Consider the following 7,290-nt stretch of genomic DNA (forward strand, 5'->3'; position numbering starts at 1 on the left):
TCTTTTATTAATAATTGGGTCGCTCAGACCACTCTCATTCTGGCAATCTCTTCAATTAGCATGTGTAGCGTTTTGTACCGATGCAATCTCGCACGCATTAATCTCGTGGGAAAGTCTTTCAGGTCGCTCAGCTTTGATTTTGCAATTTTTTCAATATTCACATTAATCGTGAATCTAACGCTTCTACACCCGCCATCAGCGGGGGAATAACAGTGATATTAATTTACTTTACAAATCGTTTTTGGTTTTACCTGCTTTCTCTCCGTAACGAAAGCCTTCCGTTGCAATCAAATGCTCCAGGTATTTTCAGTATATTGGCAGATATTGGCTGGTTCCAACCGAGTATCTTGCATTGTGACACTAGCTCTCCATTTAAAGTGGTTGCAATGCTGTAAACCCATTTTTGTTTTGTTGCAGATGAGACGAGATCAAAGTCAAAACTTAATGAAACCGGTGAGTGTTGGCATCCCGGCATTGTATACAGGATGTTCAATGTCCACGAAAATTAACTCCAGAACTGTCGCGCGCGTTGTTCTTTACGACAAATCTTTAGCCACTAGTTGCGTAATGATTCTGATTTTTACTTTGCATTGTTCTCTATCATCATATGTTAATGGCTTACAATAGCCATGGTCAATGCAGTTTATTTTCAGTAGGGTCATCGCAAGATAATTATAAATCTATGTAACGGTAGAAATATTGTTTTAAAGAAAAGCTAAACACGTGTAATACTTTTAAGGGCAGAGTTTAAACTTAATTATTAAATGTAGTAGAATTAAATGTTCTGGCCAAACAAAGCTTAAGGATTATGGAAATAAACTGTGTTCCAAAGAGCACGCGTCAGATTCAGGGTCGGCTCAGTTCCAGTACAGGATCGAAGACAGGCGTTCTCCGATTCCATTTCAATAGTCAAAACATATAGACTTGAGATGACATATATCGCCCTTAGCCGTTTCTTGTTCTCACCATCTCCCCTAACAGGAGACATACCATTTTACTTTCCGAAGACACTCTCCCACATGGAGCAACATGTGGAGAAGTAACTCCATTGCTTCACAATGATCTGCTCCCGTATGAGGGAGCAGTGTTAGCACAGGTCTCCACAGCAACCGTGCCGGAGCCTTCATACATTAGACCGCACAATTCTTCCCCATTGAGTGGGCATGACAATATGGAGGAAACTACTACTCTTAGTCAGAGTATGGAAGCAGAAGGGGGAACACTCCCAGGGACTGCCGAAGAAGGCGCCTCTGCAATCATCCAGGTTGGGCCCTCACAACACCACGGGGTTCTACCCTGGATGAAGATCGGCTATTAATATCAATATCTAGCCTCCCATCAACTTAAAGACTGGCCCTGGAAGAAACCATAAATGGTAGCCCCCCACCTGTGCTTCCCTGAAAGTCCAAGGCATGAATCAGTCGTCAATGCTGGGTACAGATGGACTTATCATCCGAAACCAGGAATTAAAATTCAGAAGGTAGTTACACCTACTGGGAATCTGGGATCCCATCATTTGCAGGAGTTGTCAAAGTACGACTCCTCACTGACAGAGAACATGAGCACAATGCACTACTGTGGTGAATGCCCACTTTGAGATTAATTGTATTCGGAAGAATGCAATTAAACCATCCGATTAATATTCGAAATTCGCTGTCCTGTGTAAGCCAAACATGTCCAAGCCCAAACCTGCCGAGACAGGTACGGGAGTTGGACGAGGATCAAAAACTGTCCGCCTCATAACGCAAGGTCCAGGCTGCTCAAAAGGGTTCATCGCCAAGGATGCATCGATTGACCCTCTAGACGTTTTACGCGCTAGAGGGCTAGCACTGAGGAAGACCCACAACCGGAATCAAGGTCTTCTTTAGGGGCAGGCCGCCAGCCGGCCCAATCGAGGACGAGGAGACTAGCAACCGCCAGTTCCACCGCAACCTCCAAAACCTCGGCGAAGCGAAATTCGCGCCATATCTACGCAAGTAACTCAGAGGTAACGGTCCCCCCCAAATCCAGTTCCTTAGGGACACTCCAGACAGTAACACTCACTTTACCAGTATAAACACATGTAACCGTCCTACTGTTCGGGCAAAGTAATTTTGTCTATATCGAAATAAATTTAAAGTTTTTCTAAATAAGACTTAGCAGGTGGGAGGAAGGTTAGCAATATTTTTGAAAGAATGGTGTTGGATCACGACAACGGAATCCGTTTGTACTGCACAGTATATAAGGGTTGAAAATTGAGTTCATTTTGAATTCATCACCACCCACCCACATTCAAATTTTCCGGCACAATGTTTTCTCTCAACAAGAACTATGGATATACAGAAGGATATTGGACTTTATCTGACAAAAATGTCATTGAGAGGTCCACTACAGAACCTCACCACTCCGATGGCCTATTCACAAAGATTACAATGAGATATTTGAAGTTTAACTGGATGGGTCAATGATGGCAATCAAGAGCTGCCAAATGGTTTGACATCAGCACCAGACTATTTACTAAACTACTGAAAACTATTCTGGGTGCACTAAGTCTCAGAACCACATAGTCATGTCTATTTGGATGACATTTTCATTTTTTGAGAGTCACCAAATAATTGGGACAGAAGCATCAGTCAAAGCAACCAAACCCTGTTTGAATACTTGATTTTCCTCATCTCTCCAGTAAATCAAAAAATTGCCACCTACCGGGTATTGATTACTCTAGTATTTACTATCAAAACAGTAAATATGTTGTGTGGCTTTGCCTATTGCAAACAGCAAGATTTGACTAAAGCCTGTCAATGACCTGATAGTCACATACAACATCTATCAGGCAAACAGCGAGTGTATTTGCACATTAGTACATTAATGACGAATTGAAATTTTTTGGCATATTCAGGATCTATTCGAACGATTCCTACTTTACTAATATTACTATTATATTTTCACACTCAGAAAAAAAGGAAAATAAGGAAAAATGACACAATACTGAAAAGGTAAGTAACAATTAAATTTTAGATGAACATCTATAACGAATGTGTGCTAATTGGCTACTAAGAGATATTCACTTTTTAAGGAATACGAAATAGATGTGACTTGAAAAACTGTGTTGGTTCAGTTTGCTTTAATTACTTGGCAGATAATGGAATCGAGTATATCTTATTATCTCGCATATGTTTGTACGTGTGTAAATATGATAACGTATGTTCATGCATTCTCTGGTTATATATGATCGAGTAGACATTTGGGTTACATAGGCAAATTTGCCACTCACGCGGCGCACGCACACACAGGTGTGTGTGCGTGTGACATAGAGATCTCGTGTGAGAGTGTGTGTGTGTGTGTGTGTATAGAGATAGACTTCGTGTGTGTGTGTGTGGTCGTGCGTCGTGTGTGTGTGTGGCTCGTGCGTGTATGCGTGTGTGTGGTGTCGCTCGCGTGCGTGCGCGCGTGTATGTGTGGCCTGCTTCGTCTTATCTACGGATATTATTAATTTATATAAAACAGTGTTTTACATAGAACGTTCAGCAGTCGTAGCTAGCTATCCAGCGAACGCCACTGCATGGATCTTGAGTCGAATATTGTCGCTTCCATCAGAAAAAACAACCTTCTGTGGCTTTCAAGTTAGCTACGTGTCGCCCCGTGTTTTTTGAGCCTCTGGCTCCGATGTTCCATGTGAAACGGGGCGCAATATCCCCTCTGATTGGAACGCACCCCCTTTCAGAGGCAACGCTCAATGGGCAACCATATTAATTTACTGTGGTAAAAATAAGCCTTTCTCCCTGTCCGCCCTTAACATGTGGCTCATCAGCACTCCAAGTTTTAACAGGTAAATTATGCATGTCGCCATGCAGTTATACAATTTCCGCCACTTCACCTATATTTTTTGTAATATCATTTTCACTCTTCTGGCACCTATTATCTTCATATATTTCCGTTTCTACAGGCAGTTCAATGTGTTAACAACATTGACATTCCGGTTACTAAGCAAATGACAAACAACAGTGGGATCTCCAGTTATCAGTGGGCACTCTATTGATAGCATATCCCCAACACTCTCAATAATATTCTCCATCACCGCAATCCATGACTCCTTCCCCTCAAGTAGGCATGGTACCAATTGACATCGATCAGATCGCCACAAATCTAGACATTTAAGACCAGGGAGCGCACTGCAAGTGCCTTGCTAGATGCAGGTAGACAATTTCTACTGCCTGTCATTTTACAGTCCTCTTAGATAGCTGGTCCCAACTTTATCTCGGAAATGTTCAAGTAGAAGTCTGGACACCATAATTGGTTAGAAAAACCGCACTCGTTATATTTTCTAAGCTTGTTGTTTGCGCTTTAGCGAGTGTATTGTGTGTGCATTTTAGTTGGAAGTTTGATTCTATTGGCATCACAGGCCTAAATATAAATTCCGATTGGGAATATGGTCCCGCGACTTTCCATCTTACCGTTGGTCTGAAAGTTAATGTCATATAATTTTGCAGAGTTCCAGAAATTGAAAGACATCTGCCGGAGGAAGGTTTTGCCTCAGATTTTCGCCTCAGATTTTCTTTATCGAAGAATGAAATTTAATCATTCTCTCCCAACCTTGGGCAATTAAGTGTTAAAAGTGAAACGGTTGGTTTCCAAAACACGACAGACCTTTAGATGCCTTTGGTGAATGCTCATATTTTGCGAAAAATAAAGGACGCGCATTTTTAATGAAACACAGCCTTAATACGTCATGATCAAAATGAATGCGGTGCTGGGATCCAAGGGCCGAATGCCTCCTCTTCACCTATTTTTCTATTTTTTCTGTTTCACACGTAAAAACAAAAGACTTTCTAACGCAACACGATTACACGAACAATTTACGGAAGTGATGCTCGCACTTTGTGTGGTGAAAATTTCTTCTCATCCCCTTCGCTCAAATTTCGGTCCGCTCAGCAGAAACGTACATCATTTTGTTTTATTACAAAGCTGCCTTAATTTTCTGTGCCCAGGACAGATTATGTTTTTTTTCATTTCTGCAGACACATAATCCTAATACGGCCTCACGTTCTATTGTCGGCCTCTCCCCATTCACCGCATTTTCACTTTTCTGCGTGAACCCCCACCTCTTTATTTTACCTGTCTTGTAGTTGTTATCCTCGGTTAATAAAGTCATATGTTTATTTTAGTCCAACTCCTCTTATTTCAACACGTCGGGCATACAATAAATGCCTATCGGTCAGAAGCTTGTAAAAATGTTGTTTCAATTTAATACGGATTACTTTTTCGTCTCGTGAATGTATCCGATCGAAATTATGAAGATATAACTTAATTTGTTATTTCTCCCCTCGTACATCCACTCGCTCTTAATTGAAAAAAATAATGTTTTTTTTCGTTAACACACAACTCTAAGATGTGATATGTTAGTTCCCTCGCTAATTATACTTCGTTAGGGACACTTAATAATTCAGGCAGGAGGCATTTAACTCCAAACTACCTTTCTAATTGGTAACCTTTTGCACATCTACCTCACGACTTTAAAGTTTTGGATGTGAATTGTTAAGCTATGTTGGTTCTAGTACTATCTTCGGCCATCTCATATCGTCAACTTTCTGTGACACATCGTTAATTTTGATTACTGATGAGAATCCATGAATTGTCATAATATTGCCGTGGACTATGTATACAGAATGAATTTGATTAACATTCTCCGTGGAAAACTGCTCACATGTATTCACAGTTCCATGTTATCTGGAGTTGTCCTGTCGTGTGGTCTGCACGGGTATTACTCCACCCAGTTCCTGAATACGTGTATAAATAATTTCCTGGCAGAGATGGAGAGTCTGAGATAGAAGCTGTACTGCTGGGGTGAGTACATATTTATTTTTCACCTGATAGATTTTACAAACAGCATTGTGCTCAATGAATTAAAGAAAGCATGATAGAAACATGTTTTTATAATCCTATGATAATAATAAATATTTTTAGCTGTGGTAATAATTCCAATTCAAGGCCTTAGAACACTGAGAATTCTTTAGATAATTATCTGTGCTAGTTTACCAAAATTAATCTCCCAGCCGCAACGCCGTCCGGGATCCGATCCAAGGCAGGACTCTGCCGGCCGCTGTCGGCCAACACGGCTGAGCTGATGGCTGAAGTGTCCTCCAAGACAAGTACTCTCGGACGGCCTGCGGGGAGCGAGAGAGCCGACCGTGAGCGAGGGTGGACGCCGTTAGCGTTGCGACACGGCGGTGAGTGATGAAATATTTCGGTGAACGAGAATGGCCCACGCTAGAGCGCGTACCGACCGTCGAGTTTCGAATGGAAGTTCGAAGAGCACGATCTTACGTCGTGATTGAGTCAGTGCCGTCGGAGCGCAAGAGGCACTTTGTGAACTAGAATCTACGTCGCTGAGAGTGCAGGCCATCGGAGAGCCGTCGCTTGCACTAGTGCCGTCAGTCGCCCGTTGACGTCAGTCGTGACGCACACCGCCGAAAACAACGAGGGACATGAGTTCGGAAAGGGCGCCGAAAGAACAGGAAATAGCCCGCGTCTGGAACAAAGAGGGGTCCGGTGTGGGGGCTCCGTCGAGAACTTGGGGGACACGGCGAGTACTGCGTGGTGTGGAGGTTGAGGAAACAGGGAGACGGCAATCGGACTACATTGATTACTTTTGTAATTATGTGGTCCGCCCTAATCCAGTTGATTATATTATATTATATTTTTTATGGCCTCCAAACTTTCCAACTTGAATTTCAACTGGAGGTGGTGCAGGAGGTGATTATGCCAGAAAGGGGTTAAAGACCATATTATAGAATTTAACATACAACTCCCGCACCACTCAGCAAATCAAAGTTTCCCCTGTGTGGGAATGCACCAAAAGCTGTCTCTTCCTCCATGTTTCCCTCGCTGGGTCAGCGGGGCCCCCCGTGGCCCTCCGCCATTGCAGCTAACCGCGGCCCATGTCCAGGAGCTCGCCTGGGTGATACAAGTCCGAACGTCGGTGCTGCGGACGTCCTCGCGGCGTGAACATCAGAGAGTCGGGCCCGCCCCGTACCGGAGTCGGCGGCTTCCAAAGTCCGCGGCCGCGCCGGATGGAGACCTCTGCTGCGGCCCTCGGCAAGGGCGCCTTGGACTCCACGATTGTTTTTCGCGCCGGCCCGCGTTGGAAGCTCTCCGTCACCTGGGGAGCTCCACGCTGTTGGAGCAGCGGCCCATGCTCCGAGCTCCAAACGGGCTACTCAGGTAGGCATCGCCGCTCCGCGGTGACTCCAGCCTGGCTGCCGCCGCTGTAGCAGCCCTGGGTCCGGTTCCCGGTCCCCGGCAGGAAGGCCG

General features: G+C 43.9%; 1 long non-coding RNA gene across 1 annotated transcript in view; it reads left to right on the plus strand.

Annotated features, from left to right (window-relative positions):
- Nucleotides 1–420: 420 nt before the first annotated feature.
- LOC129708758 (uncharacterized) overlaps nucleotides 421–7,290 on the plus strand; it is a 121,943-nt gene continuing 115,073 nt past the window's right edge. Inside the window, exon 1 of the long non-coding RNA XR_008725407.1 lies at nucleotides 421–453. This is a non-coding gene — a long non-coding RNA (uncharacterized LOC129708758). The remainder of the gene's footprint in view (nucleotides 454–7,290) is intronic.

The sequence above is a fragment of the Leucoraja erinacea genome, chromosome 24 (assembly GCF_028641065.1).
Source record: "Leucoraja erinacea ecotype New England chromosome 24, Leri_hhj_1, whole genome shotgun sequence".
Classification (NCBI taxonomy): Eukaryota; Metazoa; Chordata; class Chondrichthyes; order Rajiformes; family Rajidae; genus Leucoraja; species Leucoraja erinaceus.